This window comes from Hyla sarda, chromosome 4, assembly GCF_029499605.1.
Source record: "Hyla sarda isolate aHylSar1 chromosome 4, aHylSar1.hap1, whole genome shotgun sequence".
In the NCBI taxonomy this organism is placed as follows: Eukaryota; Metazoa; Chordata; class Amphibia; order Anura; family Hylidae; genus Hyla; species Hyla sarda.
In genome coordinates, this window is record NC_079192.1 from 206,050,116 (window position 1) to 206,075,981 (window position 25,866).

Sequence of the window (25,866 nt, forward strand, 5' to 3'; positions counted from 1 at the left end):
TAGATTTGTACCTAAGACATTAGGACATGGGGACATTGTTTGCTTGTAATGTAGGCTTCCAAATAAACCTCTGACAAAGCAGAACATTGGGCGTTAAGTTTAGTCCTTGACAGATCAGCTTTCTTTTTCTCAAAGGGGCTTGCACACTGTTTGTCTCACGCTGTTTGTCACCACATTGCAGTTACTTTACGTAATATGTTTACATGATGGGTTTTGCGGACTGTGATACTAACATGTTCACCAGAGTCAGGCTGTGCCAAAAGTGATGGTTGGCATTAGACCATTCTATAAGTCTCTGTAAGGCGATGCTTTACTCTGTCTTTCCTAAGCACCATGCTTGGGGCTGTACAAGTCATTTACTTTGGATGGGGACACGTATAGACATATGATAAAGCTAGTAAGGGCATGCTCAATCACTCAATATAGTTCAAGAACAGTTTAAACAAAACTATTCCAAGCAGAATACAGACAAACTTCAATATTAATGGGCATTAACAACAATAATGGGCTTTAACTATACAATGTTGCTGAGAAAGCCCTGAGAAAGGGAGGGGGATTGGATAATAGCAACTTTTTTGGGGGCAAGATCTTTGATTTCTTTGGATATTAGAGAGTGATCCAGAGAAGAAAACTGAATCCGGTGAGGAGGAGAAATTTGGATTGGCGGAGACAGGAAATCTATCAGATAACCTAATTGTTACGCCGAGCGCTCCGGGTCCCCGCTCCTCCTCGGAGCGCTCACAGCGTTCTCTCATTCGCAGCGCCCCGGTCAGACCTGCTGACCGGGTGCGCTGCGATATTACTCCCAGCCGGGATGCGATTCGCGATGCGGGACACGCCCGCTTGCGATGCGCATCTCGGCTCCCGTACCTGACCCGTTCCCCGTCTGTGTTGTCCCGGCGCGCGCGGCCCCGCTCCTTAGGGCGCGCGCGCGCCGGGTCTCTGCCATTTAAAGGGCCGCTGCGCCACTGATTGGCGCAGCAGGCCTAATCAGTATTCTCACCTGTGCACTCCCTATTTATACCTCACTTCCCCTGCACTCCCTCGCCGGATCTTGTTGCCATTGTGCCAGTGAAAGCGTTTCCTTGTGTGTTCCTAGCCTGTGTTCCAGACCTCCTGCCGTTGCCCCTGACTACGATCCTTGCTGCCTGCCCTGACCTTCTGCTACGTCCGACCTTGCTCTTGTCTACTCCCTTGTACCTATCTTCAGCAGTCAGAGAGCAGTCAGAGAGGTTGAGCCGTTGCTGGTGGATACGACCTGGTTGTTACCGCCGCTGCAAGACCATCCCGCTTTGCGGCGGGCTCTGGTGAATACCAGTAGCAACTTAGAACCGGTCCACCAGCACGGTCCACGCCAATCCCTCTCTGGCACAGAGGATCCACCTCCAGCCAGCCGAATCGTGACACTAATATTGTATGAAAGATCCATGCATCTGAGGTGATGGAAGCCCAGATCGGGAAAAATATTGGAGACAACCTTCTGACTGAAAAGGACTTCTGGGTGGTTGACGGTTGGAATATGGTCAGCCGGAAAAACGGCTTCTACTTTTCCTGGCCTTCCCAAAAACTCTCTGGGAAAAAACTTTCTTTAGTGAGGCTTGTGCCTTATCAAGTGAGGTTAAGATACCCACATATTTTCCAATTTCTTTAATAGCATTGTCACCAAAAAGAAGTACCTCATTAGAGGGAATAATTTCATAAAGAGAGTTTTCGTTCTCTCAGAGCATAAAGAGGCATTAACATTGCCAAATTGTGCCCAACTTCTGTGTCTACTGGCGTGCCTGAAGAGGAGGCATGTTAGTGGGCCAAGTAAATCCATTAATTTAACTTGGTAGGTACGTAATGACCTATCTAATTCTTTTTTGGGAATTTTTCCTGTCTTAACACCTTAACCTGTTGGGGACCACGGGCGTATGGATATACCCTTGCATCCTGGTACTTAAGGACCAAGGGCGTACCTGTACGCCCATGGGAATTTTGATCCCCGCCACTAGCCAGACGGGGATCGGACCGGGATGCCTGCTGAAATCATTCAGCAGGCATCCCGTGCAAATGCCTGGGGGGTCCTGAGACTCCCATGTCGTCAATCACTGCAAATCGCCAATCAATTCAGATTGGCATTCTGCGGCGATTCCAGGCTGATCTGGCCCCAATCATCCTGAAGGATAGGAGTGAGGTGGCAGGGGTGCCACCTCCTCCTTTCCCCTGCGATTGGCCGATCAGAACTAACCGGTGAATCGCAAGGCGGGGGTTGAAAGTAAATTTCCCGCCTCTGCCCGCCCCTGGATGTCGGGTCAGAGCGGGTGAAAGATGATGCGGTGGGGACCGGTGGTAGTTATTTCCGATCACGATGCGGGGCGCAGGGACCAGGTACCAGTACCGGGGGCTGACAGGAGGTGGAAGGCAAGTGGCGGCAGTCGGCGGCTGACAGTTGGCAGCAGGCAAGTGGCGGCAGTGGTTTCAGATGCAGCTGTGAAGATCGCCGTAAAGGGATATTCACTGCTGTATCTGGGAGTTTCAAAGCTACAACTCCCAGCATGCCCAGACAGCCAAAGGCATGCTGGGAGTTGTAGTTTTGCAACATCTGGCCCTTCAGATGTTGAAGAACTACAACTACCAGCATGCCTGGACAGTCTAAGCATTCTGGGAGTTGTAGTTTTGCAACATCTGGAAGGGCACTGTTTGGAGACCACTATACAGTGGTGTCCAAACTGTAGTGCTCCAGATGTCAATTCAAAGCATGCCAAGACTGTCGAGGCATGCTGGGAGTTGTAGTTCGGCAACATCTGGCCCTTCAGATGTTGCTGAACTGCAACTCCCAGCATGCCTAGGCAGTCTGGGCATGCTTGGAGTTGAAGTCTTGCAACATCTGGAGGGCTACAGTTTGGAGACCACTACACAGTGGTCTCCAAATTGTTCTCCTCCAGTTGTTGCATAACTACAACTCCCAACATGCCTTTTGGCTGTCTGGGCATGCTGGGAGTTGTAGTTTTGAAAAAACTGGAGGCAGACTGGTTGGGAAACACTGCCTGTTTCCTAACTCAGTGTTTCCCAACCCGTGTGCCTCCTGCTGTTGCAAAACTATAACTCCCAGCATGCACTGACAGACCATGCATGCTGGGGGTTGTAGTTTTGCAACAGCTGAAGGCACATGGGTTAGGAAACAGACAGTCGTGCGGAAACACTGCGGTAGTCTGTTACCTAACTAAGTGCTTCCCAGTTCCAACCAGTGTGGCTCTAGCTGTTGCATAACTACAACTCCCGGCATGCATGGTCTGTCAGTGCATGCTGGGAGTTGTAGTGTTGCCCCCCCACGTGAATTTACAGGGTACATTCACATGGACCGGGGTTTACAACAAGTTTCCTGCTTCAAGTTTGAGATGCAGCACATTTTCCGCTGCAGCGGGAAACTCACTATAAACCCCCGCCCGTGTGAATGTACTCTAATAACACTACACTACACTACACTAACCCTAAATAATGAGTAAAACAAGAGTAATTCAAGAGGAATTTACTCGAGTAATTCCTCTTGAATTCTTCGCTCCAAATTAATGCACATCCCCTCTGCCCATTGACTTTAATGTTATTTCTGCTGTCCTGTTCACACTGCGGAAATTCTGCTAGCAGAATTCCGACACCGAATTCCTTTCCGCTTGAAGAAAGAACATGTTCATTCTTCAAGCGGAATCGGCGAGCAGAATCCTATAGAAGACAATGGTAAAAAAATTCTGCCCAACATCGTTTTCAAGCGTAATTCAAGCGGAATTCAGAAAATTTGTTTAAATAGCCTCCTCCTTCATTCCTCTTCATTTCCGCACGTAAATTCCGCTTGAATTCCGCTTGATGGAGAGGGCAACAATTTCCTGACCGAAATTATTCCTCGTGAATTCCTCTTGAATTCCTCAGTGTGAACAAACCCTTACACTGTCGCCCCCCTCCCCCCCAATAAAACTTAAAAACGTCTTGTATGTCAGTTTAAAAAAAATAAAAAATATGAGTCTACAAGAACATGCGAGTTTAAAAAATAGATTTTGAATTTTCGCCTCCACTTTGCTGCTATTCCTGTGAAACACCTAAAGGGTTAAAAAAAAACTTTCTGAATGTAATTTTGAATACGTTGAGGGGTGCAGTTTTCATAATGGGGTCAATTATGGGGTATTTCTAACATAAAGACCCTCAAATTCACTTCAAAATTGAACTGGTCCCTGAAAAATTCAGATTTTGAAATTTACTTGAAAAATTGGAAAATCGCTGCTGAACTTTGAAGTCCTCTGATGTGTTCAAAAAGTAAAAACATGTCAACTTTATGATGCAATCATAAAGTAGGCATATTGTATATGTGAATCAATATATAATTTATTTGGTATGTCTATTTTCCTTACAAGCAGAGAGCTTCAAAGTTATAAAAATGCATTTTTCATGAAATTTGGGAATTTTTCACCAAGAAATGATGCAAATATCGACGAAAATTTACCACTAACATAGAGTTGAATATGTCACGAAAAAAAAAATCTCGGAATCAAATTCATAAGTACAAGCATCCCAGAGTTATTAATGCTTAAGGTGACAGTGGTCTGAATTGCAAAAAATGCTCTGGTCCTTAGGGTCAAAATGGGCTTGGTCCCCAAGGGGTTAAGGACTCAGCCCATTTTGGCCTTAAGGACTCAGACAATTTTATTTTTACGTTTCAGTTTTTTCCTCCTTGCCTTCTAAAAATCATAGCTCTTTTAAATTTTCTTCCACAGACTAGTATGAGGGCTTGTTTTTTGCACGACCAGTTGTCCTTTGTAATGAAATCACTAATTTTACCATAAAATGTATGGCGCAACCAAAAAAATTCTATTTGTGTGGGAAAATTGATAAGAAAACTGCAATTTTGCTAATTTTGGAAGGCTTAGTTTTCATGCTGTACACGTTATGGTAAAATAGACATGTTTTCTTCATTATGTTGGTCAATGTGATTAAAATGATACCCATGATTACATACTTTTCTATTATTTTGCCGCTTAAAAAAATTGCTAATTTTTTAACCAAATGAGTGCGTTTAAAATCCCTCTATTTTGCTGACCTATAACTTTTTCATTTTTCCGTATAAATGGCAGTATGAGGGCTCATTTTTTGCACCATGATCTGTAATTTTTTTGATACCACATTTGCATATACAGGGTGGGCCATTTATATGGATACACCTTAATAAAATGGGAATGTTGGTGATATTAACTTCCTGTTTGTGGCACATTAGTATATGTGAGGGGGGAAACTTTTCAAGATGGGTGGTGACCATGGCGGCCATTTTGAAGTCGGCCATTTTGAATCCAACTTTTGTTTTTTCAATAGAAAGAGGGTCATGTGACACATCAAACTTATTGGGAATTTCACAAGAAAAACAATGATGTGCTTGGTTTTAATGTAACTTTATTCTTTCATGAGTTATTTACAAGTTTCTGACCACTTATAAAATATGTTCAATGTGCTTCCCATTGTGTTGGATTGTCAATGCAACCCTCTTCTCCCACTCTTCACACACTGATAGCAACACTGCAGGAGAAATGCTAGCACAGGCTTCCAGTATCTGTAGTTTCAGGTGCTGCACATCTCGTATCTTCACAGCATAGACAATTGCCCTCAGATGACCCCAAAGATAAAAGTCTAAGGGGGTCAGATTGGGCCCACTGGCCCACAACGATCAATCCACTTTCCAGGAAACTGTTCATCTAGGAAGGCTCGGACCTGACACCCATAATGTGGTGGTGCACCATTTTGCTGGAAAAACTCAGGGAATGTGCCAGCTTCAGTGCATAAAGAGGGAAACACATCATCATTTAGGCGACTGGATATGCGAAATTGCCACAGCAGCATGCACCCGTGTATTAGGTTGTTGTGCTGGCTATTTTTCTTTTTGCTTGTTTGTACAACTCAGGGGGAATGGCACCCTCTTTAGCTGTGCACCCCTCCCCCTTTTTCACAGGTGGTGTTTTAAATTGTTAATGGATCCAACATGTCACCCAGTCAGAGGCTATATGCCCAGCAGAGGTGAGTGGATATGAGCGTTAGGCTCAGAATTTGTGTTAGTGTCCCATCCTAAATGAGGCCACCTCCCCGTGGTGGATGGGAGACAAGTTTTGATCAAAAAAGTGTGCTGAGAGCCTCAATTCTTTTGACCAATGTGTGCTGCTGCAATCCTCTTTTTTTGTATACTCTGTATTCGCCACAGCAGCGTGCACCCGTGTATTAGGTTGTTGTGCTGGCTATTTTTATTTTTGCTTGTTTACATATATATATATATATATATATATATATTAATAAAGGATAAAGGGGAAAATGGCAGAGCTGTATAATGAACTCTTTTGTATTATAGTAGCGACGACAGTAAACCTGGCTTCAGCGGAGCTGTGAGGAGAACTGAGTGGCGCAATACGGAGGAGAGGACGCATGATATGTTCAAGCCGACCGGCCGGGAGGAAGTCTCGCGAGAGGTGAGAATACGCGCATAAGGACAGCAGCGGCGCAGATAGAATAGTAATGGCACCGGAGGGAGAAGCTGGTGAGAGAGTAACAGGACTGCTGAAAGCAGTGGGGAAAAGGTAACCGGAATGGAATATATCTGTATGAGGAAACGTGAGAGGTATATGAGTGGGATAATAATAAAGGGAAAAAGTATAACCGGTGGAATTAATACAGTGAGTAACGGAATTAATATAAGCAATAAGTATAGGTAATACGTTGAGTAATATAGGGGGGAAGACAAACAATAAGGGGATATATTATATTATAAGAAATTTCCTAAAATATCACAGCATAAACAGGTATAGACTTAACTTTCCTGACGAGCAGCAAAGAAATGAGATGTCATAAGGGCTCTTCTCCTTATATCACCTGGCATACCACCTGATTGGATACATACAGTCTATACCTTTACAACATGTTTGGTTGTACCTGTTCAAGTTTTCTCACCTGTACACTACTTTTTCTTGCTGCTATAACGAGTAGTAAAGAGTCTGGAAAGCATATTATGAGCCTCCTGGTCAGACAGAAAATTACCAGATGACCTTCAACAATCCCTACATCTAGTAATAGTGATAATGTTCATTTATGGAGACTTGAGACATGAGGCATGAGACATAAAGGGCTTAAAATCCCCTTCACAGACCATTTGGTCAATGAACTATTTCCCCAAAGTATTGGACTCGTCTCACTGGTGGGAGCTTCTGCTGAATGATTGACAGGTCTCTTCACTGATTGTGACGTAGAGAGATGTGTCTGTTCTACTATGATCTGGGCTGCAGTCTATCGACAATGATCTGCCACACAAGTATATAGACATTTTGATTCATTAATATGGTGGAATGAAAACTCAACAAGATAAGAGCAGTATTTTAAGCCAAACAAAAGAGGGGATCCATATGTTAGGTAAAACAGAGCAAAATCCAATGCTCTCCTTTCTTTTGTATTTACTGTGTTTTTAACTCAAGTGAGTCCATCCTAAACACTCCCCTATACCTATGTTTTACGTAAGCAATAGTGTTGCCATGATAATTCCCTTTAAAACCCAAAGTGAACATAAAATTCTAATTGTTATCTAGATGCAGTTTACCTATATTCTACATACATTCATGTGTTCTAACATCCTAAATCTTATTAGAGCTTCTTAGTCATTTGAGCTTCTACAGTTCTTGGGTAACAAGAATCCTGCATCTTTCAATTTCAAATCTCTCTTTAAACACAGAATAATACACCATAAAAGAAAAACAAGTAGAGTATTTACAAACACATTCAAATGTTGAGATTTAAATTGGCACTGTCAGATCCAAAATCTTTTTATGTGTTGTTAATGATAAAAATTAAAGACCTTTTGAAATATTGTTGTATAATTTTTTTAGGGATATTTAATAAAGAAAACAGCCTCTGGAAAATCCCACCAATAGGTGTCCCCATACCTACTGGGACAAAAAACAGCCCTGCAGTAGCATCAATTTGTTCATGAGTCATGGACAAGAGATGAGTCATGGACAAGGCTGCATCAGACACACTAATCACCTCCCACCACCAACCAAGAGGGACATGCCCCCTTCCCCCTAAGAGGAATTTTTAAAATAAATGTGTTAAAGGCATAAACATAAGATGTAGATGGTCAGGATTAGGTACTAAGTAACATAACTTTTTTTTGTGGGATCTGACCGGTACACTGCAACTGTGAAACAGTAGTGCACCCATATTCCTGTATTGTATTCTAATTGTTACACATCCACACCGTTTATTTGGTGTAGGATTCTATTGTGGCACTTGTAGTCCGCTGCAGGCATCCTCCATTGTATGCATTTTTATGCTTGGGATCGCCCTTAGCAACGGACTACAAGGGCAGGATCTGCTCCCCCAGTATAAATGCACAACCGCATTTGGGGTTGAGCACCTCCAGCCATTTGAGACCACGTTTTTTGTTGTTTGTTTAAATTTTATATTTGGAGGTGTGTAAACTCCAAAATTAATGCGCCTTGAATATCTACAAGGCAGCATTAAGGTAGCACCTGTGAGGCCAGGCACCTATATTAGCCAACTCAGGTGGGGCTTGCAGCTTGCCTCCCTCCTCCCATTGCATGTGTGCTCAGTCACGCTGGAGGGTATCTGGGAGGAAGTTGTGAGTCAACCGAATGCTGCCGTAATTGCCCACTGGCCCCTGTTTTGCTTATCAAGCACAGGTAGGATTAGCGTTAGGTCTCGCACCAATTTGAGAAACCTTGGCGTTGGTGTGCGGGCTCTGGTGTGTCCTTCATATAAGGATACACTGGCGAATGTCTCAATTTTAACATCAGTGTTGAGGGATAGCCAATGTATTGTTTACATCTACCACAGTAGTGCACCCATATTCCTGTATTATATATATATATATATATATATATATATATATATACATATATACATATCCTTTTAAATTTAAAATATTAATATCATTATCATAGTATAAAATGGCGTAAAACATGTCACATTGTAAAAAAAACATTCTATACATAAAGCAAAAGCCACAAAAAAATTTCCATTCCATCCACCCTCCTCATTGGACTGTATTCCAAAGATACATAAGGCCCATGTATATTTTACAGATTTCATTGTGGTTAGGGTTCAGAATATTTATAATTCATTTAGATAAACTTGCATCTACTCCTTTACCTTAAAAATACAGGAGCAGTGGTTGACTTCAGTCAGCTTTCTTTTCAGACAGAGTCCTGGGGCGACATAAAAGGCAGTTTCTCTCAGTTGCTATGGTGATACCACGGCTATCTAAAATACTAGGACGTTACAACACAAAGTCAAATAATCAATCTTGCTTTTGAACACTACTTGAAAAGTATCCCTTACTGGAGAAACACAAAGGCTTGGAATAAATAAGAGCGAGCATTATTAGCAAACACTGCTGAGACATGGTGTGATCCATAGCCTCTATATTTTTGTTTGTCTGCACGTCTACAAATACATGATTCAGTAATAATAGCATTTTGTGCTATAGTAAGCATTTTTAGTGCGGTGACAACTCGTTGAATTGTCATATTAGAGATGAAATAAAGGCAATTGAATACAAGAAATTTGGATCACTAACAAAACTTAGTCTCCAGCATGCATTTAGTCTCAGCGTGGAATATTTCTATGGACATTATCAAGTTTTACCACAAAATAAGTTTATGTTTAGCTGCACCCTTGACAAATAAAAATGAAAATTACAGATGGCCTGGGGCTATTTTGTTTGGCGTGCTATCACAAAGAGCTTTCATTATCCATTTCATATTCTTGCAAGGTTAGAATAAATGTGGTTTCTCTATTCCAGAGGGACAATTCTTTTCTAGACAGATTTTATTCTTTTTTTGTAAACAAATATTGCCTTTCTAGTAAGCTGGCAGGACTCCTAGACATAGGTGTGTGCTGTTTACTTCACTACGGTACACAGTGCTGTGAAAAAGTATATTGCCTCTTTTCTGATTTCTTATTTTTTGCACATTTTTGCACATTTGTCACTCTTAAATGTTTCAGATAATCAAACACATTTTAATATTACTTGAAGATAACCCAAGTAAACACAAAATGCAGTTCTCAAGTGATAATTTTCTCTATTTAGGAAAAAAAAAAGCTATCCGACTTCATGGCCCTATTTGGGAAAGTAATTACTTGCCCCTGTTAAATCCTACATTTCAGTGAAGTAGTTCTCAAAACATCAAGACGTCATACCACAATCCAATGGTATTCAGGATCAGATCAGAAACAAAGTAATTGACATCTATAAGGCTGGGTTCACACCACGTTTTGTTAAATACGGCTCCCGTATACGGCTGGGAGGAGGGGGGCGGGGCTTAATCGCGGCGCCCGCACTCAGCCGTATTTGGGAACCTTATTTAATGTACGTCTATGAGCCGACCGGAGTGAACCGCAGCCTCCGGTCGGCTGCTTTTTCGGCCGTATGCGGTTTCCCGACCGCAGGCAAAAACCTGGTCGACCACGTTTTTGCCTGCGGTCGGGAAACCGCATACGGCCGAAAACGAAGCCGACCGTAGGCTGCGGTTCACTCCGATCGGCTCATAGACATACATTAAATACGGGTGGCGATTAAGCCCCGCCCCCTCCTTCCAGCCGTATACGGGAGCCGTATTTAACAAAACGTGGTGTGAACCCAGCCTTAGAAAGGATTACAAAGTCAAATTTAGTGGTCACTCGAAAGTTAAAATCAATCTGTAGCCCGACAAAAAGTTGCAGCGTAGCCCAGGCCTAATACTTTCTAACTTTTAGACAATGTAAACTTAAACTCTCAGACTTAAAATGCACCAGATTTATCAAAGTTGCTCATTCTGTTTGGTATTAAAGGGGTACTCTGGTGGATTTTTTTTTTCAGAAAGTTAAACAGATTTGTAAATTACTTCTATTAAAAAATCTTAATCCTTCCAGTACTTATTAGCAGCTGTATACTACAGAGGACATTTTTTTTCTTTTTTAATTCCTTTTCGATCTGACCACAGTGCTCTCTGCTGACACCTCTGTCAATATCATGAACTGTCCAGAGCAGCATAGGTTTGCCATGGGGATTTTCTCCTGCTCTGGACAGTTCCTTACATGGACAGAGGTGTCAGCAGAGAACACTGTGAACAGACAGAAAAGAAATCCAAAAAGAAAAGAATGTCCTCTGTAGTATACAGCTGCTAATAAGTACTGAAAGGATTGAAATGTTTTAATAGAAGTAATTTACAAATCTGTTGAACTTTCTGGAGCCAGTTGACCTAAAAAGACCTATAAAAAATGTTTTACACCGGAGTACCCCTTCAAGGCAATGCCTTTTTTCAATTGCGGTGTAAATTACTGACTGTAATTAACAACCTTTAAGGGGTTGCCCCCTCGAGGGGAAAACCCTTTACTAGAAACCCCCCTAAAATAATTATTATTATGATATTTAAAATATACCCCACACGAATGTTTAAATTCCAGCAGCTCTGAAGTTGTGTTTATCTGGAGAGTCAATACCACTCTTTCTATGCCGGGACACTTGTTTAGCCCAGGACAGTGCTTGTAATCTGTTTGCATATCCTACAGCACACGATTGCACCTGGTGCCAGCTCCCTATTCTTGTTATTAAACCACCTTTATGCCCGCTGTATTAAAATATGTAACTTCCAGCCTAGTAGCTAGTAGTTACATGTTTTAAAACAGCGGACATAAAGGTGGTTTAATAACAAGAATAGGCTTGACTTGACTGAAGACGTGATTTTCCCCAATAGCTTTGCTTACCGCCAGGCTTTGACATTAACCTGTGCACCGGGCTGTTTTGAGATTGGCGTGGATGTAGAATTTTGAGATTTTTGTCTCTCTAGGCTTCTCCTCACCTCAAAACTAATCAGCTCTTTCCCCCCCTACACTACATAAGGGCTAGGTTTGGGGTCCCCCATTGGGGCATCAGGGGCATCTGGTCACTCTGACACAACCCCTTAAAGGGTACTCCACTGGAAAAACTTTTTTTTTAAACAACTGGTGCTAGAAAGCTAAACATATTTGTAAATTACTTATTTTTAAAATCTTAATCCTTCCAGTACTTATCAGCTGCTGTATACTCCACAGAAAGTTATTTTCTTTTTGTATTTCTTTTCTGTCTGATCACAGTGCTCTCTGCTGACACCTCTGTCCATGTCAGGAACTGTCCAGAGTAGGAGCAAATCCCCATAGCAAACCTCTCCTGCTCTGGACAGTTCCTGACATGGACAGAGGTGTCAGCAGAGAGCACTGTGGTCAGACAGAAAATAAATTAAAAAAGAAAAGAACTTCCTCTGAAGCATACTGGAAAGGTTAAGATTTTAAAATAGAAGTAATTTACAAATCTATTTAACTTTTTGGCACCAGTTGATAAAATTTATTTATTTATTAATTTTATTTTTTACACGGAGTGCCCCTTTAAAGGTACAGTGCATCATTAAGGCATCACATAACATAACAATAAATCACATTACAATAGGTCAGACTATGGAGCAGTGAGCCCAAGAGACAGCAGGAAGGCCTGGGGCAATCTTTGGAAAGTGAAGGAAAGAAGGAGGCTCTTAGGTCCGGCGCTGCTCGGTCCACAAAGGTTCAGTGGAAGACGTGATGAAGGTTAAAAGTAGTTTATTTAAAATTAATAAATAAAACTAATTTCCAAATGCATGCAAGCAATTGCTTGCATGCATTTGGAAATTAGTTTTATTTATTAATTTTAAATAAACTACTTTTAACCTTCATCACGTCTTCCACTGAACCTTTGTGGACCGAGCAGCGCCGGACCTAAGGGCCTCCTTCTTTCCTTCACTTTCCATTATCATACGGGTTCCGGCACAGGATACCAGTCAAGGCACCTCGGCTGTGGACGGATATCATCAGTACCCCTCGAAACGGGGAGACACGCATAACCCTTAAGAGGGTCACCAGGTGAGAGTTTACCCTGCCAGGGTTTCCATCTGGGGTCCTTTGTTTTACATTATCACACGAGGCGCTGTCCTCTCTCCACTTTTTTTCTTCATTTCTCCTCGGGGCAATCTTTAGCCTACAGGACAGGCTTTGGTGCTGGGACACCACAAAATAACCCATATCCATTTCCTGATATTCGACACCGCCCTGATTGGTGAAATTAAAACTCATGATTAATGTGGCTCAAGTCATATAGCCTAGTTTTTGATGCACATTATGGCCCATTTTTGCACAATCAATGTAAAAAAACAGGCAACACATCGGTAGACAACAGACACTGGTGGATCCCGACAGATCTCAATCACTTGAATGGGGTCCATCGGGGATCCGGTAGTTTAGCGTTTAGCGAAGAAATAAATGGTGCATGCACTATTTTTTCTCTGTTAATCTCCCGTAGTTCTGACGGAATTGCCGACAGAACTCCCAATTGCAGAGTCTGACAGCAATATGAATGAGGCCTAAGCAGGGAAAACTAAAGATCCTTTTAGATAAAATCAAATAGTACAATATTTTTGTATTTTATTTTGCTTGTCATCCTGTTGTTCTCCATCTACATTCTATAACTATATATTTTTGATAAGAAATTTTTTTTTTATTTCAATGGGCACCTATGGTTTCTGGTAAAGGAAGCATAATTTCACTCAGCTTTATTACAGATTAAGGTTGTTCAGACTTGTTGTATTGTGGCTACAGACTGCTATGTGCTTACTGCATCATATATTATGCAGGTGTTCTCCTCTATAACAATTTACTGTGTCTGTAAGACAGATTCATGAGCGAAGTTTAAGCAAAATAGTTTATAGCACTTGTAATGTACTTTCTTTAAAAAGTAGAATCTAGAAGGATTAACAACATGTAATTACTCTTTGGATGATTCTGTGTTCTGTGATGAGGCTTTGTAGAATAACATCGACATCATCATGGTTTATTTATTCATTCAGCCAGTAAATAAAATGACACGGCCATCCCACTTACCATGTCAAGGAGGACTGATCATTGCAGGGATCTGCAGCTGTTGCAGCATCAATAGGATAGTGTTCTTGTTAAAATGTAAGCTTTTAGAGATGTACTCTATTTTCCCTAAAATCATACTCGTTATAGTCAGTAACAAAGCTTCATCATGATAGTCATTAATTATATATGTTCTTATTAAAGGGGTACTCCGATGGAAAACCTTTTTTTTTTTTTGGTGCCAGAAAGTTAAACAGATTTGTAAATCACTTCTATTAAAAAATCTTAATCCTTCCAGTACTTTTTAGGGGCTGTATACTAAAGAGAAATTCAAAAAAGAAATGCATTTCCTCTGATGTCATGACCACAGAGCTCTCTGCTGACCTCTGCTGTCCATTTTAGGAACTGTCCAGAGCAGGAGAAAATCCGCATAGCAAACATATGCTGCTCAGCAGAGGTCAGCAGAGAGCACTGTGGTCATGACATCAGATGAAATGCATTTTTTGGGGGGGGATTTCTCTTTAGTAAACAGCCCCTAAAAATTACTGGAAGATTTTTTTTAATAGAAGTGATTTGCAAATCTGTTTAACTTTCTGGTACCAGTTTATTTAAAAAAAAAAGTTTTCCACGGGAGTACCCCTTTAATGATATCGAATGTCCTAAATATGAGGCTAATGGAGAAGGTGTAAACAAGGAGTATTAACAAACTAAACTTCTCTCGTTTAGATTGCCTTTAAAATGATTTTCATTTTAGTGAAACCATGGCGATTACAATGTATAATGTAAAATAATAATGTGAAATAATATTTGCAGTTTATTAGATTTATTATATATGTTTTTACTATGCTTGAGCTCTTTTCTTCATTAGGTTTTTTCCTTATTTTATGTGGCTGCAGCTACTGATGTTCACAAGAAGTGTATGTGTAGTTGTGACAGGCAGGGGTGTGATCACTGGTTGTAAACTTATCTATGCACCAAGAGCTCACAATATACGATGAAACAGGAATGATATATCTGTATTGGTAGTCTTATTTACATATCAATTGGCCATACGTATTCACACTAATGCTGGACATACATGTGAGATAGCTGTCGGCCATACGCTCCCCCTATACACACGCCCACATGGCTTTGTGACAGCCTAATTTACTGAGAATAAAAGGACCAGGCAGATAAAATCTGAATACTTAATTCCTATCTCCCCCATATCTCTGTGGGAGAGAGTCAAGACCCCCCCCCCCCCCCCCCCCACCACCACCATACATATTTGATTGTCAGACAGTCCCACTGAAATTAGTGTGTTTTGCCGACCTTTCTCTAACATGCATAGCTAACTTGAAGGGAATGTATCATCAGGAAATGACCTACTGTTTAAATCAGGTTTTTATGTTAACCATATTGCTAAGAATTTTTGTTGATGTTTTTTCTAAGTTTCAATTTTATGTTGTTCATTTGACAATAATCCTGACATTTTTTAGTTACCTTAGTGGCCAATAGGTCTAAAACTAAGCAGAGACTTCCTGTTCTGTACAGGTCAGTTCTCATCAGTGCTTTTCTTTCCAACACAGACCGGAGTACAATGAAAGAAGACACCCTAACTATGGATCCACCACCTTTACAACAGTGATCCCCATTCCTCTCCCTGTAGAATGACCTCTAAAAAGGTCACAGGTGATGATCAGTAACATATATGTAACCCCTGTGGAGTTGGCTGCATTATCTGAAATTCACAGTAGATGGTGGATGGAGACCACAAATGAACTAGTATGTTGTTAATAAGACTGGAGCTGTGACCACATGATTAGCAGCCATTTCATGAGACATAATGCTGATTGGTGGAGACTTCGGTCACATAATTGTGACATCACACAGGTCCTGTGCCCTGATGATTTGCTAAGATGACTACACGCTTAGCTAGAGAAAAGACGTGCTTCTAGCTGTGAGAGACAGCACCATAGAGACAGCACCAAGCTGAGAGAACTTGATTCACACAGGACTACACTAGCTGAGAGAGACCTGTAGGCAGAGACAAGCATTGAGTCCAGACATCTGGTGAATACAATGTGAGGAGACTGCTGCTGGACTGACCTGGTTAATGGTGTTGTGAGGGTAAGATAAAGCCTCTTCCCTGTTCCACTACAGGGCATTTGTCTCCTTACTCAAAGTAAAGACTCTGAGGTCCAGTGGTGGATATTACACAGCTCAGGCTGCTTCAGTGACTCTGCAGAGCAGGACTTATAAGGGCCCCAACACTCCTATGTGCACCAACGGCCATTAGGGCGTAGATAAGGGGGTGGGCCGCAGGTGTGCTAGTGGGTAGGTGAGGAAAATCCACATTGAATTCCTATCTGCGTTACACTATTTTACTATATAAAGTTAGTTCACATTAGGCTGTGTCAGTCTCATTGTACCAAGTATATTCCCAGTGGGACCCCACATCCTTACCCCGGATGCTCCACTGGGTGGAGGCACTGCCGCAGACATGTACCCCAGCTCCCAGATAGCGGAGGCTCAGGATCTGCCTGTCAGACATAGTGAGGTAGCTAGGGTAAGGGACCCCAGAGAGACTAGGGGGCGCTCCCAAAACCCACCCTGCTACATATATAATTGTTAAAAAGGGACACATCCTGCCTATTGTTTTGTATGGTCCATGGGTCCTGCTGTAATGTGGTGCCCTAATGATGGATGTGGGTGCAGGGTGTATAGATGGGTTTGTGATGCCAGGGCACCATTAACCTACATGGTCTAAGGTTGAGATAACTTCTCCTGGGCCAGGCACAGGGTAATGAATACACCGATGTAAGGTTACGGATAACTATCTTTACTTTGCGAGAGGTAGCAGATCTAAAACAATACAGTCTCTGGAGCAACAGGATGGGCAGAGTGGAACCCTGGGAGCCTGTCGCCTTGTTGGAAGTTGTAGCTGCTGTTGAATGCAGCTTTAAGATTATTAGCAGCACACGTTAACTTGAAAGACTTTAATTTTACTGACTGAAGAAGAACTTTTCCCCAAGAGCTTTGCTACCCACCAGGCTCTGAAATTCCCCTGTGTGATGTTTTTTTCCCCCAAAGATTGGTGTGGTAGCTTGGGGGGGTGTAGGGTATAGGGAGTGTAGCTGTGCAGGTAATAAAGGGTGTTTGTTAACCCTTGCTATTTGTGACGCCAGGGTGTGGGCTCCTCAATAAAGCTTTTCCTAACGCCGCCCTTCCCAGGAACGATAGGGAGGTAGATGATACTGAGTTTAAGTAGATAATAATAATGGATTGTCCACAACTGGAAAGCTTCTGTAAACAGCGTTAACTTTACTGAAGATTTTCTGTACACTTCATCAACATAACAGTCTCTCATCAATACAGCTTCCTTTTGGAGATTGACAATGGTTGGGACTTTAGCTTTAAGAGTCTCTAGACTATTTCTCTGCTCCACTGGATTTAGGGAATTAGTTGCGGTCCAGTAGTCAGGCTAGTATTAGCAGGAATTAGTATAAGACTCACGATTTTTGGTTCTGCTGAGGCCGTAGGTTTTGAGGCCTAGCGTGTCATTGAAAGTTGCGTAGCACACCGTCCTGTTAGTCCGGCATCCACAAGAGCAACAACCCAAGAGAGCGATAATTAGACGCAGCTCCCTTATATGGGCAGGGGCTGGACTAAAGCTAATGGGTCCATACGGATGTCAATCACCATTACAGAGAATGCTGGGTAACACGTGACCCAAGGACATCCTAAGGTCCTGCAACATACCATAGAGGTTACTAGCTTGGTCACATGATCGAAGGTCCTGCGACGCTGAACAAGGTAAGTACTATACATTCCTATATAATATAGATAGAATTACTAATATATACATTTATTAATATACAAGTTAAACTTAAGGAGAGGCAACTAGGGGCTGTCCCACCTGAGGAACTCTACCTGAACATAGTTACTATGACTTTGGGGACCTCTACACTAGGTACTGAATGCAATACGGTATCGGGACACCACAAACCCCCTTACTTAATATAAGTCGGCCTCAACGTCAGTCCCCTAAGACAGAGGGATGAAGTGAAGGTTGGGTACAACCTATAAAACCTACTTAACTTTTATTTTTGGTGCACATAAATTGGTTTGGGTAAACTCACGAACAAGGTTGGTTAGTTCATGAATTTAGTAACAGGATGATATTAGTCACATGAGATACATCCTACTTAGCATTTTATTTTCTCTAGCTCACTAGACAATTGAAATCTCACTATACATTTGTGCCATGTTGGCTACCTGTATAGTACACTGGAAGTATTGCGACAAAGAAGCAGAGAAATAATCTGCTGAGTAAATCTTCTTTTATTTCATACTCACAAAGATATCATGTGGGAAGAGGGTAGTGGGGGGACACAGGATGGCGACCAAGCTCCGTTTCGCACAATGATCGTGCTTCCTCCGGCCATGTTAACCAAACCTTAGACTGTGACTATATACAGGTAAGTGAAGGTGTGCTTCCAATCACTCCCCTGAAACCGGGTCATGTGACCCGATGATCTGGGAAGGAGGGGGAGGTACCTTTCTGTCTAGAAGCAAGCTGCCAAATCAGTCCGATCGTTTAACCCTAAAACTCCTGTAGCGCTGGTTTTAACTAAACCATAGAGTTTCAGCACGAAGGAGTTTTTGGTCAATCCGTTCACCTTTACTGAATTGTACTTTTTCCAACCCTAGGAAACGCAGGACCTCTGGGTTGTTCTCATGTGTATCCTTTACATGGGCTATTAAACGAGTCGCGCCCGGTCTCCCCGTCCGTATGGCATAATAATGCTCTCTGATACGAACGCGGAGTTGGCGACTGGTATGTCCTATGTAAAAGAAGCCACATGGGCACAATATCGCATATATGACATTGACAGTTCTGCAAGTGATCAGCTCATTAATAGTATGATATATGGAGCCCAGCCTTATGCTTTTTGTTTCCCAGCAAAACCTACAAAAATTGCAACTCTTGCATTTAAAATTACCTGTTGGTAGGAAGTCGCCTAACCATGTTAATTTTGCAGTATTTAGGGTTAAACGATCGGACTGATTTGGCAGCTTGCTTCTAGACAGAAAGGTACCTCCCCCTCCTTCCCAGATCATCGGGTCACATGACCCGGTTTCAGGGGAGTGATTGGAAGCACACCTTCACTTACCTGTATATAGTCACAGTCTAAGGTTTGGTTAACATGGCCGGAGGAAGCACGATCATCGTGCGAAACGGAGCTTGGTCGCCATCCTGTGTCCCCCCACTACCCTCTTCCCACATGATATCTTTGTGAGTATGAAATAAAAGAAGATTTACTCAGCTGGCCGCGGTGAGTTGCCGATTATTTCTCTGCTTCTTTGTCGCAATTCCATGCACTATTACTAGTCAGAGCACCACCTCCAGCAATCCTTAGTCCTAGTCTGCCGTGTCATCACCGTTCTGCACCTGAAGGGAAAGTAGTGCCGTGCTGTCTATCTATGAACTGTGTCTATCTACACTGGAAGTATATTGACTTGCCCGAGGCTTTCTACCAATAAGGGTGGCTACTAGGGTCTATTGGCTACACACTCCTATCCCTAGAAAACAACAAATAAACCTTATCTAGGTTACCTTTAAGTACGTACATTACCTTTAAGCTAGCAAGAGTATCTACTGGCCAGGCAGAACATCTCGCACACATATAAGAACAGAAAATTAGAGTACATGACAGTGGCAGGAATTGGAAAAATAACATTAGCTACAATTCCCAAGGCAGTTACTTTAGTGTGACATACATTTTTATTTGTTTGATGTACTAAATTTAAGTGAAGTAAGTACACTTAAATGATTGTTTTGTGAAGTACTATGTGTTTAGTACTGTGTGAGGTAGGTCAGTCTTGACATCTTAAGGGCAATTTCCCTTGAGTGGACCTTTGAGAAGGTTTTAGTAATGGGTGACAACACTGTTTTTCCTCAGCCGAGGAAATCACCTATGAACTACTACTACAACACCTATTATACACATTTTTATGTACATGTTTACAATAACCATTTATCTTTAGTTATTCTAGTATGAATATTTATTAAACACTCCAACAGGGTTCAGGTGCATACACCTGATAAGTGCAACTTTCATGAAGAATGTCCCATTACGATTGAGGTATGTACATGTAAACGTACATGCAAGAATCAGCAGTCCACCTGCACTAAGAGTTTAAACTTTCTCGGCTGCAGCCGGACACACACTTACGAATCTCTTACCTCTAGGAGTCTCTTGGTCTAAAGACCAGGCACAAAAGCTTGATGGTTACGTTACTACTGGAACAGTCTTAGCATAGTCCTGCTAGGCACATTTCTTGAACTTGTTGCAAACAGTCTGTGAAGGCAGAAACAAAAAAAAAAAAATACTCAAAGCAGAATGATTGTCAGCTTCAAATAAAACTCTGGCGACATCGTCCTGCTCCTCGCCTAGAGCCTCCAACCCTCTCAGGATCACGAGCAGGTAAAGAGTTAATGTGGTTTTCCCACACCACATTGGTCAGGGTAGAATGTGACACAGAAGGATTGAGGTTAACAGTTGGTGCTGGTTGGTTCGGCCCCACCTCCTCATCACGTGTGGGCCGCAGCACATTTGTTGGTACCTGGGGGCAGACCAAAACTCCTTGTTGGGATTAGGCCCAGGTACTTCTGTTGGCACCTGTGGTCGAGGCCAAACCTCCTGGACAGGAGTAGGCCAAGGTGCTTTGCTGTAGGCAGTAGGAATTGGTTGCTGTTGTAGAGGCTCCTCCTCCTTGAGTACGTTGGTGGAGGCACCAGAAGCAGGCCATTTCGGCCTCAACTGGAAGGGATCCGCTTCCCAATCATTTGATGGAAAATACTTGAAAGGCAATTGTGTGGGAGCTGCTGACCTGGTGACTGCGGCTGCCCACTCTCCTCGCAGGCTCCGGACGGGGGTGTATTCTTCTATCTCACCCACCTCCAGGGAATGGAACTTTTTGTGTAGATATGACCTCTGTACAGCTCGCCGGTTTACGAGGATGGTATAGCCGGTGTGGCAATCAATGAGGGTACCATAACCTCTGACCTTGTCGAACTTGGCCACTGTTGCTCTGCGACGTTCCAAGGGCTTCTCCCCTTCTCGGGGATGATCCAATCTGCGGATAAAGAGTGCCTCCATCTCCTTGGTGTTCTTCTGATAGCGGATCCTCTCCTCAAGAGGCAGATGTATATGTTAAGGAGCATTAAGTTCTCTGTGTCGGGCCTTTAATTGTTTCATCAGGTCGGCTATTTTGGCCTCCTGGCAGGCCCTTTCTTGTTGTGCCTTAGGAAACGATGGTAGAGGTTTCCCAGGCAGATGTTGAAGCACATCATGCATATATCGGATAAAGTCAGGTTCATCCCCAAAGACCCATTGGGGCAATTTTAGTGAGCATGGTCGTGCATTTTACAGGGCAGATAAGGGTATCTCTGGTTCAGGGCTGCTAGAGGAAGAGAAGGCAGCTTCAGGTGGTGTGCTTGCCGAGGATTCCTCTGTCGGGATCTCAGCCCATGAGCCCCAGGTGCGGTGGTGAGGGGACAATCTCACCGGTGATGGGGTTCCAGGTGTCCCTGCGGTGTCCCCCGGAGGGGTATCCTGCCAGTTGTCATCGTCATTGGGCAGTGGGGGAAGATTGCAGGCCCCCCCTTCATCCAATGACAACCGCTGCAATCGGTCGGCAAGATCGTGGAACAGCTGGGCTGCGACCGCCGCAACTTTCCTTTGTTCCGGTGCCATCTTCGTGCACAGGCCACGTGGACCGCTGCTCTCCACCCACCATGTCTGTACCTTCCGGCTCTCCTTTGTGCAGACTGAAGAGGTCGCTGTGCAGGGTGTCCTTTATACTGGGCTTCGCCAAAATGGCTGCCGGCCGGAAGAACGTCATCGGTGCAGCCCCGACTTCCTGTCCCCCCGGAAACAACAACCGCGTCTCAAAAGTTCCCTTTCGGCTGCGATACACTCACTTGGGTCGTGGCGCAGTGCAGGCCTTCTTTGCGCTCTTTTCCGGCAGCAAGTTAACTGTTGCAGTGCTGACCGGACCTGAGGATCGTAGCATACATTCGCATCTCACTTTACACATTTCTGCAGCAATAAAATTTTCGTCTCCCCCCTTACTTTTCGCGTGTGCTCTCTGCACGCAGCACCATATGCAATCTTCCGTACAAGTATATGGTGCTCCGTAACACATGGGGACAGTCTATTATACAGGGGGAGTACACTTTACTTGGTGGCAACAGCTGGAGGCACACACCCGTATCCTGTTTGTAAGACGCCAAAAAGCTATGTGGTAGCTTGGGGGGTGTAGGGTATGGGGAGTGTAGCTGTGCAGGTAATAAAGGGTGTTTGTTAACCCTTGCTATTCATGACGCCAGGGTGAGGGATCCTCAATAAAGCTTTTCCTACCGCCACCCTTCCCAGGAACGATAGGGAGGTAGATGATACTGAGTTTAAGTAGATAGTAATAATGGATTATCCAGAACCGGAAAGCTTCTGTAAACAGCGTTAACTTTTCTGAAGATGTTCTGTACACTTCGTCAACATAACAGTCTCTCATCAATACAGCTTCCTTTTGGAGATTGACAATGGTTGGGACTTTAGCTTTAAGAGTCTCTAGACTATTTCTCTGCTCCACTGGATTTAGAGAATTAGTTGCGGTCCAGTAGTCAGGCTAGTATTAGCAGGAATTAGTATAAGACTCACGATTTTTGGTTCTGCTGAGGCTGTAGGTTTTGAGGCCTAGCGTGTCGTTGAAAGTTGCGTAGCACACCGTCCTGTTAGTCCGGCATCCACAAGAGCAGCAACCCAAGAGAGCGATAATTGGACGCAGCTCCCTTATATGGGCAGGGGCTGGACTAAAGCTAATTGGTCCATACGGATGTCAATCACCATTACAGAGAATGCTGGGTAACACGTGACCCAAGGACCTCCTAAGGTCCTGCAACATACCATAGAGGTTACTAGCTTGGTCACATGACCGAAGGTCCTGCGACGCTGAACAAGGTAAGTACTATACATTCCTATATAATATAGATAGAATTACTAATATATACATTTATTAATATAGAAGTTAAACTTAAGGAGAGGCGACTAGGGGCTGTTCCACCCGAGGAACCCTACCTGAACGTAGTTACTCTGGCTTTGGGGACCTCTACACTAGGTACTGGATGCAATACGGTAAGGGGACACCACATTGGCGTGGCTGTCGAATTTTGTAATTTGCTTCTCCCTAGGCTTCTCCTCTGTACCTCAGCTTACTAGCTTGAACACACTCTCCTTCACTCTGACTGGACACACACTTCAACTCCAACTGAACAGGTCCAGACTTAGATCCAGACTAGACTAGACTGAACAGCTCCTCCCCCCTACACTACATAAGAGCAAGGTAATGGGGTCTCCCATTAGGGCATCAGGGTCACCTGGTCTCTCTGCCACAATCCCTTAACACAGTGCATAAATTAGTGCATAACATACCATAACAATTTTTCACATTATAACAGATCAGATAATGGAGAAGTGGGCCCAACATATAGACAGCAGGGATGCCCGAGGCAACCTTTAGCCCACAGGACAGCCTTTGGTGCTGGGACATCACAGTAAAGGATTTCTCTAAATGCCCCCATAATACTGTGCAAAAAAATCTAATCAAATAAATTACAACCAGAAAATAGAAACTATTTAAAAAGAAAATGTTTTACATGTTTCAGTACCTGGCTGTAATTAGAAAACATCTAGTTGACACATTACCACTAAGTGTTTAGTAACATAAATCATTTAGTGCTCAATATTTTAGGCGTAATTGCAACTATCCATTGTTTGGCTTTTTAGCTAAAGAATCTTGAATCAGTAATGTGCTACAAGGCAAGAATGTTTATTCTTGAGGCATATTAGAGACCTCAGTGTCAAGGACAGTACTCTTATCCTTGTCAACATCTTGTTCAAATAAAACAGCAACTCCAAAACTATGTTTGATAAATGCTTGACATTGTATGACTATCCACTGCACTCTCTCTGATACAGGGATCATACTATCATTCAATGTGCATGATGCACATCCAATGTAACCATAAACATGTGGCATATATGCACTTGGTGCAGTTTAGGTCTTCAAGACAATCTATCACAAAGTTAATGCTGCACTCTCTCAGGGCAGCATGATGTAGTGGCCGACATGCTGATTTCAGTGCCGTGTCAGTATATGTGCTTGTGGTGTTCTTTTTCTAAACTGTACAGTTCATTAGCTGCAGCTTTCTTATTGCTCTGTGACCCAAGTGTCCTTGGCCTTCATGAGCAGTGGGCAAACCCCATCTCTCCCTCCTCGGATAGATTGACATACCCTTTGCACAGTAGAAGCAAATTTTAGAAAAATTCTTAGCTCTGTCAAGTATGGCAATTCAATGATATCTTGAAGTTGAAAGTATCCTCACATCATTCACAACCACCAGCATCAATTACTATTGGTATGATGTTCTTGTAGAATGTTGTATTTGCTTTACGCCAGATATAAAAAGAATTCAAAAATATTTAATCATCCTAATGATTCCCTTTAAGTTCTTCATGGTGAACAGTGGTTTTTCTATAAATTTCCTGTGAATACTAGACATTCAATCACTCATGGATACAATGTATGCCCAGTGGCTTTCTGAAGGCTCTTTTAAAATTTATTTAATCTGTTTATTGCTTAATTTTTTTAGGTAAAAAAAAAACATCAATAGTTGGCTGACAAACAATGAAAGGGCTGAATTAATTACCCAGCAATCCTTTGAGCTGCACAATAACCATGTAATAGGCCCACTAAACAAATGGCAATCTACTTGATTAGTATTTGCACCAGGTAGCAATTGTCCCATCTAATACCATCCTAAAAGGTAGACTCAATCCTTTTCTGTGTTAAATGAGGTCTCCTGTTTCTTAGATGTATTTTGTGACATCCTGAAGGAGCTTTTAACTGAAATTTTTTTTTAGGTATACCATTTCCGGTTCTTGACAAAGGTAATGTTCTTGTCAATTTGGAGATCATAGCTCTAACTGTTGTTTGCTGGAGTTCTACAGCCTTAAAATGAGTTTGTAACCCCTTTCAGCCTGATACATTTCAATAACTTATGTTTCTTAGGATTTATTTTCAACTAGCTGAGTACCCGGCGTTGCCCAGTTTTTCCTTCCTAATCATTGTTAAGTAAGTCTTTCTCTCTTGCACATAGTGGGATAACTGTTAGAGTTTAAACACTCTTTTTCATTTTTTTTTTCTCTGTTCCACCTCTAGGGGGAGGAGGAGTAGATTGGGCACAGGTGTATAAATCTTAGCTTGGGACTCTTATTGAGAGCTTGCTCTTATGAGCAGGGACGTGCACAGACATTTTGAAGGGCAGGGGCTCAAGTAAAAAAGAGGGCACTTTTCATAATTTAAAAAACGTCTGCCAGACTTAATGGGCAGATGTGCTGCAGCCCAGGGATACAGTGGACTCCCGCCAGGCCTCCTCTACTTTCCTATCCCCCATAAAAGTTGGTATTTTTGTAAAATCGAGTCAAGAACAGTTTCTCTGAGGTCTGCCATGTGTATATACACTTTGTCTGTGCTGTCAGTCTTATTTACAGAAAACATGTGACAGCTGCACTATAATATACTGTATTATAGAGGAGATTTATCAAAACCTGTGCAGAGAAAGAGCGGTGCAGTCGCCCATAGCAACCAATCAGATCGTTTTGCAGAAGGATTTTCCTCTGCAAAGGTTTTAATAAATCTCCCCCTATATGCCCCGGTCTGACCTCTATATGACAGAACCCATCACCCATCCCCAATCACCCATCCCCAATCACCCATCACCCATCCCCAATCACCCAGCACCAATCACCTAGCACCAATCACCCAGCACCCATCCCCAATCACCCAGCACCAATCACCCAGCACCCATCCCCAATCACCCAGCACCAATCAATCACCCATCCCCAA

At 42.7% G+C, this 25,866-nt stretch overlaps 1 long non-coding RNA gene across 1 annotated transcript in view; it reads left to right on the forward strand.

Annotated features, from left to right (window-relative positions):
* The window catches only part of LOC130368921 (uncharacterized), a 33,285-nt gene extending 17,030 nt beyond the window's left edge, over positions 1–16,255 (forward strand). Inside the window, exons 3-4 of the long non-coding RNA XR_008892603.1 lie at positions 6,359–6,476; positions 15,483–16,255. This is a non-coding gene — a long non-coding RNA (uncharacterized LOC130368921). The remainder of the gene's footprint in view (positions 1–6,358; positions 6,477–15,482) is intronic.
* The last annotated feature ends 9,611 nt before the right edge of the window (positions 16,256–25,866 follow it).